This window comes from Setaria viridis, chromosome 5 (genome assembly GCF_005286985.2).
Source record: "Setaria viridis chromosome 5, Setaria_viridis_v4.0, whole genome shotgun sequence".
In the NCBI taxonomy this organism is placed as follows: Eukaryota; Viridiplantae; Streptophyta; class Magnoliopsida; order Poales; family Poaceae; genus Setaria; species Setaria viridis.
This window is the reverse complement of record NC_048267.2, coordinates 5222103-5229478: the sequence shown is the minus strand read 5'-3', so window position 1 is coordinate 5229478 and position 7376 is coordinate 5222103. Positions and strand designations below refer to the sequence as shown.

Sequence of the window (7376 nt, the reverse complement as noted above, 5' to 3'; positions counted from 1 at the left end):
TCTCCGTCCTTTTCTCTCTCGCTCTCGAAACCTAGATCTGGATTGCGATGTCGCGGCGGAAGCTGTTTTGCTGATCAGGGGAGGCGCAGGGCCCTGGATATATATAGCCCCGAAATCCTAGGCGATACCGGGTCCCTTCGCGGCTCGGACTCTCCAACCGACTCCGACGCGTCCGCTCCTTCTAGAGGCTCCCACGAGAGCCGTTGATCGATGCGGATGCGGGTGCGGATCCACCGTCCAGGAACCGCACCGGCAACCGACATACCTAGTTGGGCCAATTGGGCCCGACCAGCCTGTTAGCCCAACTCGGCGCGGACTCGGGCTTTTGCTTCTGGCGTGTGGGTCTAAATGAAACTGTGACGCTGCAGGTGGGTTCTCTTCTCCCTCCCCCTCTTCTCTGCCGCCGCCGGCCCCGGCAGCCGGAACCCGATGCGAGGGGCCATTCCGGCCGCCGGAGATGCGTCCGCGGGCGAGGGTCATCACTTGTTCGTGTGGAGGTGGAGGCGCTCTACGACCTGCCCCGTGCGCTACCTGCCACCGACCCGCGCCCGGCGCGGGAGATCGTGTCTCCGCAGGTGGGCAGCGGCGGCTTCGATGAAGGCACCCGGCGCGGGAGTTCCCGTGACGGGCTCGGAACCCACCCACCTGCCGAGCCAGAGGTGACGTCCCCCGCACCCCAGCCCACCCTAAACTAAATGACCTGCTTCTGCAGGGGAAATCCTTAGGTGGTCGAATGCTAATTGTGCTTATTATCATATAGGCCGGGATATTACCATCATCTCGTAGTTCCTAAGGGGGTGTTTGACATCCCGTATGAACTTTGGGGAGCCATGGCCTCGACTTCAGTGCGGAATTTGTTCAGAAGGGAGCTGTTCCCCTGGCCACGCTTGGCTGTTTGTATAATGCAGTGACTTTTACACCAACAAGTTCAGACGATTTTACTTGAATCCAATTGAACGGTGTGGCGAATTGCCAATGTGGAGAAGTGAATGAACTATGCAGTGATGCACCATTCATGGAAGCTTATTGTTGTTTACGTACACTAGTGTTTGGTAAAATAGTGAAAGGAAATTGTGTTTGACTGTATCGTATCGTACTTTGTTAAAATAGCAGCTTGAACGTGCAATAAGATGCACGTGTGTTGGCTTAGATGAATAAATAGTTTTGCTTCAGTCTTACAAACATCACATTGTAAAATGCAGTCACGGGGATTCCTTGTCTTGGTGTATGGTCCTGGTGACACTGGTTTATGCAAACTTGGACTGTTTCCCTTTTATTGCCATCTATGCAAGTTATGACTGTTTCCCTATTAATGCTATCTGATGGGATCTTGGCATGGATTCTAGGGGCATTTTCACATGGGGGCAACAACAGCCGGAGAGCAACATCAATGACTGCTCTTTTTCTGGAGGAAGCTCAAGGTCATCGACAGCTGGAAGGGATTCAATTGACTCACCACTTCATTGGGGGTCAAAATTCACATCCAGTGTCAGCAGCAGACTTTACTATCAGATAATCCTACAACTGTGGTAAGTAATCATCTAAGCACAGAGTCGAGCAAGAAGGTTGCAATTCTCATATTTTAAAACTTCTTTCTCTGAATCTCAAAGCATCTTTAGGAACTATCACCCACACAGTTGTGCACTCCAAACATAAGTCAAATTGGCATGTAACTTGATATATATAATCTAATAACTCATTTTGCCAATGCAGGGACCTACATCAACGTGGCAAGGAGTTCACCGAAGTGAAGATGATTTCCCAATACTTGTTTCCAAGAATTGAATGGTGTGCGGGTGACTGCATCGAACAGCAGATTGTCTTGCATCATGTATGTTTGTAATTTTCATGCACTTGCGTACCTAAACTCAATAATTTTGTTTGACACCACGTCATATAGATTATGGAATAAAACAGATAAGTGAAAGTGGTTTTCTTGTTTGGACAAACTTGTATTTTCCATTTAAGTTTATTGTTATATTAGTAGTGGTAAAAGCTTTGTCAAGATATGGTTTATCAGTTTATGTAATCAACTTATATTGTTCGCACTTAGTGTCTTTTCACTTGTTGGCCACAGTTCTCAAGGGTGACCAACTTTTGGTTCTGGCAGTGTGGCGGGTTCCCCACGAGTGGCAATTATGGCCAGACTGACGTGGGCAACGGAGAACTTTGGTGCTAGGGCTCCGTCTAGGTTGATTCGTTCGAAACAAGCACTCGAGGCTTTAACGAATATTTATGCCAAACTCTTAAAATGTATTGCTAGTATATATTAACATATTTTTTTGTGTAGCTGAACAATGCATATAATCAAACATGTAAAAAGTAGCGAGGGAAAACTTATCATTATTGAATATGAAATTAAACATTCCTATAAAAATTAAATTGATATAAAAATAATTAATATGAAGATATAATATTAATTTCCTAAATACTGAACGTTTTAATCTTGGTCAAATACATTGCCATTGGAAGCGAGTATCAATAGTCAAACATTGCTTAATATTTTTTCTGGCGGGAATATATATCCTGACTCGATAATATCAAATATATTGTTTGTTACTCCCTCCGTTCCAAATTGTAGATCATTTTGGCTTTTCTAAATTCATAGATATAATTATGCATCTAGACGTGCACTATATTTAGGTGCAACTATGCACCTAGAAAAGCCAAAACGACCTACAATTTGGAATGGAGGAAGTATAACATTTGGACTGCAGATGCACGGATTTATCAAGTTGTTGCACTAATTGAACATTTTACAAGTCGTTGGATTAATCTGCACCCACATGTCAAGTTATTGTACTAACATTTTACAAATTGTTGGACCAATCTGTACCCACCTGACAAGTTGTTGTACGGTGGGTGCAATTTACTCTTTTTTTTAAAAAATGAAATCCTACTACATACTATGATCTATTATTTGTGCTGCCAGACATGTGATGGGGCACTTTCATTACGATCGAAAACGGTTACATTATTACGCACCTGAGCTCCTTCGATCTCGATTAGAGGCGCACCCATTGCTAATTAAAAAAATGATTTAAGGCACATGAAAAAAATGATTGGATTCTTTTCTTTGTATATGTTTCGGTAAAACTTTTGTAAATTCTATTTGCTGCATGCAAATAGTCATTATGTTGCAAGTTATAAGGTCTTCCTGTCATGGTTCCATTTGTCACAAGGATTACTTTTCTTAGTGCAACCTTTGACCTAGGCCATGTTTAGTTGCCCGACCTCCCAACTTGGCCTTTACCGTTCAGTCGAAATTTGCACACCATGCCAAATTCTGGAGGTCCCAAGTTTGGACTGTACAAACTTTGCAAGTCACTATTTAGCATCATTAATACCACCAATTGTGTATGGTTGCATGGCCCATGCATGTTGTCATCCAAAAAATGCATGAACAGCTGTAGTGACAACACAATTTATTGCATTTTCAACAACAAAACTTGAAGGAAAATATTCTCAAGTGCACCGCAAATTATTACATATTCACAACACCAAAAATTGTTACAGGTAATCACAAAGTACATAAATAATTACACGTCCTCAATCACAAATTATTCAAGACCTAGCAAACAAATGTTCAGCAAGCATGTCTCGGAATGCATTCATGCTTGCCATGTCCGCACTCTCTGGCGCAGTCACTGTTTCCGGCTGATCCTGAGTGCCTTCAACAGGCACATAGTTTATGTTGCTGTCCACTATACCAAAGTAACTATCAAAGTCACCATTAATCCTAATGAAGTTGTGCAACGACATGCATGCACATATAATCTGTGTCTGTGTTTCTGGTGGATAGGCCGGGATGTCCAACAATATGCGCCACTTCATTTTCAACACTCCAAACGCCCTTTCGATCACATTTCTAAGAGATGAATGTGCGAAGTTGAATATCTCCTTCATACCTTGTGGTTCGGGCGCGTTTTGAAAGTCCTGGATGTGATACTTGGTCTGCCGGTAAGGAGCCAGGAAGCTGGTGCGGTTTGCATACCCCGAGTCCACCAAGTAGTATTTCTCTAAAGGAACAGTAGATACCTGTAAGTTTACAATGGTTCAATTAGAAAACACTAATGACCTAGAAACAGTTGTGTGTACCTCTAGGTGGCTTTGGGAAGTGGTCTCTGTAAGTTGTCATTGCATCGTCAAACACCCTCATGTCATGCACTGAACCAGGCCACCCAGCAAGGACAAAAGTAAAGACCATATCCAAGTCACAAGCGGCCATGACATTCTGAGTTGTCTTGCCCTTCCTACACATGTGCTGCATAAACTTTCCACTTGGCACAACAATAGGAATGTGAGTGCCATCTATTGCTCCTATGCAACCCTTGAATTCAGGGTAGAACCGATTGTTTTGTAGCCTAGGATGCATTGTTCTAAAGTCTGGGTCCCGAGGTTTAATGATGTCGGCAGATAGGTCTACCAGACAATTGAGGACTTTGTAAAATAGGCTATGCACAGTGGCTAGTGATCTCTCAAATCTGTCCTCTGCTTGCCTAACTGAAGCGTCCCCACATAAGTAGAGACTAAATGTGATCCAATTATCAGTCCCAGGAGGCTGATAACACATTTATTCAACAGATAGTTCAGAAACCGTACAACTCCCGAAGGAGCGGGCGGGCAAGCCACACCCAAAGCAAGACTAAAGCGATAACAATACAAATCCAAGTTGCAGTCCAGTCGGACTCCGGGCTGCAATCGGAACTATGCGTCAGCGGAAGCATCTTGCAAAAGGGCCAACACCGCAGGCAGCGTTGGGTGCAGACACAACCTCCTACTCGAAGTCCTCATCACGAGTTATCTTGCTAACCGTTCCAGCACCTCGCCACGTGTATCATACGTGTGCCGAGTTCCGCATCACGAGTATGCGGGGGTTGATAGGGAGTTCTATTCAAAGGACCCTATCATCGCGGTTGTTCCGCCCACGTTTATCATACGTGCGCAGTTTCCGTATGTTAATCCATACGAAGGTTGGTATGGTTCGATTCCAACGAGCCTATCATCACGGTTGTTCGCCACGTCTATTATACGTGCGCTGATTCCGCATCACGAGTATGCGAAGGGTTATACGGTTTCATTCAAAGGGGACCTATTTCCACGGTTGAGTGCTGTCCATGCAGCCTTGAACGTATGGGTGTCGTTTCTATAGTGAACGGTAATGTTTGGGAACGCTTTCGTGGGTGCTGGCACGAAAGGTTCATGTGGTTGTGTTTTCTGCAGGTACGCTAACTGCGATCACTTAGGAAACGTTGCTAGAACCGACTAGTTATTATAGGGAGAGACGTACTGGTTGCCTTGCCACCGGCACTAACTGCGTAAGACCAAGCTTTGGCAGTTGTTTTGGTTAAGAACGAGGTAGGCCATGCATGCGACATAAGCTAAGAATCTGTAAAGTCACCCTCCTCAAAAGCAACCTTACTCGGAAAAGCTCTTCTTCGGTTCTAAGGATTTCTAGTTTCTTCCAGCTCGTTTTGGTTAAAATCCGAATGCTTTTTCTGTCCGACCCCTGACCTTTAGAGTTGATCTCACGTTGTTTTGGTTCTTGGTTCCAGATGGCCGCCCCCGGACATGTCCTGTATGGCGCAGATGGCACCTCCCATTCGACGTGTCTGCACTTCGAGGGTTTTCCCGCTATCTTGTGGGACACCTTGAAGTGGTTTGGGTACCAGTCTCCACCTTTGTATGCGGGACGGTTGTACCTGGAGCGAGGCGTCCAAACATGCAACGTGCAGGCAATAGTACCTCCCCCTCCTGTGCGGCCCGACTGGCCCCCGTTTGGAATCTCAGCATACGGCCTTACACTGGAAGACACCTGGGAGTCAGCTGCTCTTCAACTCCTCACTCAATTCTGTCAGCTGCACCCGCTGGAGGTCACCCTAGACCCCATCGGCCTGTTCCCTGCTAGGAACCGGTTGGACCCGGCGTGGCTCGACCGCGTCGGCAGTATCGAGGTGTTGGCCACCTCCTACTCAATGGTCACCATCTCCACCAATATCCGGTGCATGTCAACCCTATATCGGCTGATTGAGCTCCAAGGACGAGCCATGACTATCCTTGCTCAGATCGCCGTGGATACCCAAGGACACCTCCAGGCCGCTAGAAGAGACCTGGTGGGCCAAACATATCAGCTCATCCAACGAGGCATTCAAGTCCACGACATGCAGGACCGAATCTCTGAGCTTGAGGGAGAAGTAGCCGACTTGGTGGACGGCATGATCGAGCTATCAGAGGAAAAGATGGAAGTAGAAATGGAGCTGGCGGTTGCTAATGCTCATCTGGACGAGCATCACGCCGAGCTCGATGACATGCATGCCCTCCAGATGCAGCTGGAAGCTCAAGAAGACCCTGAGGAGGTTGAGGAAGCATCCAGCATGGACATTGAAGAGGGCGACGCCCCTTCTCCCACTCACAGTGTTCCCTTGTAGATGGAGAGTTGCAGGGAACCCATTCTTTTGTTGTACTCCTCGGCAGCCTAAATTTTGGATAGTCCTGTAATAGGTTAGCCTTGAGTCGAGTACTCCTTGTGTTTTAGAACACCTTTGTAAAAAGATCCCAGTGAAATCAGATCCTGAGTCTGACCTTTGACTCTTTACAAAACGTTGGAATGCTAGACCATGTGAGTTTGTGCTGTGACCACACGCCGTTTTCTGTGGGTCTATTCAAGTTTGGCCGACCTCGGGTCGCAAGATCGGATGCGCCCGACCCCTCGAGGCAGTTCTCCGCCCCGCCCGACCCCTTTTGTGTGGATCGTTTTGCCGACCCCCTTTTCTTGGGATGCTCGTCTAGCCCGACCCCTTGGCTTAAGTTCAGACGTAAGGGAATTCCTGGAGTCTGGGTATGGTTCGCCCGAAGTCGTGTACAAGGCTAAGATAAATGTTAATTAAGATGACAATGGGAAGAGTGTATCTCCCTTATGAGGACGTGTGTTGCATTATCGGCAAGAGTTGCATTGGAGAATTTAACTTGTGCGTTCCCATCTGTTGGAGTACTTCTAAGATTATGAATTTAATGGAACGTTAACTCTTGCAGATGGCGCATCGCACCAGATCTGGCTCTGTGCCCAGCAGCAGCGAGCAAAGACAGGATCTTCCCCCACCCCCACCCTCGTCTCCACTAGAGGCAATCTTAGCGGCTCAGACCGAGCTGCTGAGACATCTGGTACAAGGGAAACAACAGCAGCAGCCCCATGGTGGAAGGGCTCAGCAGCAACCTCATGTTGCTCGTTATGAAGACTTCTTGGGGACGCAGCCCCCATTGTTCTAGAAGACCCAAGACCCGCTCGATGCAGACGCCTGGGTTCGCACCATCGAATCCAAGTTCGAGCTTCTCACCGCCCAGTGCCCCGACCACAATAAGGCCCGGTTTGCAGCCCA

At 46.9% G+C, this 7376-nt stretch overlaps 1 long non-coding RNA gene across 2 annotated transcripts; it reads left to right on the top strand.

Moving 5' to 3' along the window:
* The first annotated feature begins 350 nt into the window (after positions 1–350).
* On the top strand, positions 351–2165 carry LOC117858204 (uncharacterized). 2 transcript variants are annotated; one of them, XR_004640929.2, is made up of 3 exons: positions 351–659; positions 761–1529; positions 1714–2165. It is a non-coding gene; the product is annotated as an uncharacterized lncRNA (long non-coding RNA). The 2 variants fall into 2 exon arrangements; XR_011898342.1 differs by having other exon boundaries at positions 1347–1529; positions 1714–2159.
* Positions 2166–7376: the final 5211 nt, after the last annotated feature.